The following is a 1,269-nucleotide window of genomic DNA, read 5'->3' as shown; positions in this document are numbered from 1 at the left end:
ACCATCATGATCATGACATTCCTCCTCCATTGTTCGATCACAGTAGCCTGCTTCCTCTCCTCACAGACAATCGAGGTCGTTGAGAAACGACAAGACATCACCTCCGTCGCAGATTATGTCCCCCAAATATCTCTTCTTGTTCGAAGTCTCTTTGTTGATCCATAGTTTCTGCAAATATTACAACATGGAAATTAGTATACAAACATGAGAGATGGATATATGAATAGTGGCAAACATAGACCTAGCTAGCTAATCACAACACTTCTAGGGTTTGGGGTGGCCTAGACAACACTCTTTTAACTTGGTAAATTTGGGTGGCCTCGATGCTTCTAGGGTTTGGAGTGGCCTCGGCAACGCTTCTAGGGTTTGGCCTGGACCGCCTCTCTCATGAATGTCTGACATCCGGACCACCTCTCTCATGAATGTCAAACAAGGGATTTAACAAGATGGCGCCATTGTGGATGTGTAGAAAAAATGGTCCCTATTTTTAGTGATCTCATCTACCCTTCTATATGTCACGTTGTCTAGTGTCAAAGGATTCAATACTTTGACACAAGAGAACATGCACATATAGAATGGTAGATGAGATCAGAGAAAAAATAGGGATCAACTTAATTATGCACATCCATAATCAGGGCATTCTTGATAAATCTATTATAAATCTCGAGAGAGTTTGTCGGCTAGGGGCGGGAGGGGGTACGAGATCAACAACGTTTTTTCTATGGTTTGGGTGTCCTCAAGAGTTGGTCGAGCGAGAGGGGGTTGATCGACGTCCCCCTGTCGACCCCTCAGGGATCCTCAACCCTCATCCCCTCGGCGACCCTTGACCCCCTACCCTAGCTAGTTTCGATCCTCGACTGCTCGGATTCTCTTAACCTTTAAGGGATTTAACAAGATGGCGCCATTCTAGATGTGCAGAAAATGGTCCATATTTTTCTTGATCTCATCTACCCTTCTATATGTCACGTTGTCTAGTGTCAAAGGATTCAAGAAAACCATTGCTTCATCATTTGCCGAAAGTAACAGGCGCATAACGATACGAAGCTCTCCAAAATTATTTTTTAACGGAGTCCCGGATAGGATAATTCGCTTTTTGGTACGAAGTTCAACAAGAGCCTTCCGAATATCACTATTTGGAAGGCCCTTGCTGAAATACGTACCAAAAAGCGAATCACTCTGTCAGGAACTCCATTCCAAAACAACTTTGAAGTGCTTCGTAGCATCATACACCTGTTACTTCCAGCAAATGATGTAGCCATGGATTTCTTC

The sequence above is a fragment of the Triticum aestivum genome, chromosome 2B, assembly GCF_018294505.1.
Source record: "Triticum aestivum cultivar Chinese Spring chromosome 2B, IWGSC CS RefSeq v2.1, whole genome shotgun sequence".
NCBI lineage: Eukaryota > Viridiplantae > Streptophyta > Magnoliopsida > Poales > Poaceae > Triticum > Triticum aestivum.
Note: the sequence above shows the minus strand (reverse complement) of the source record.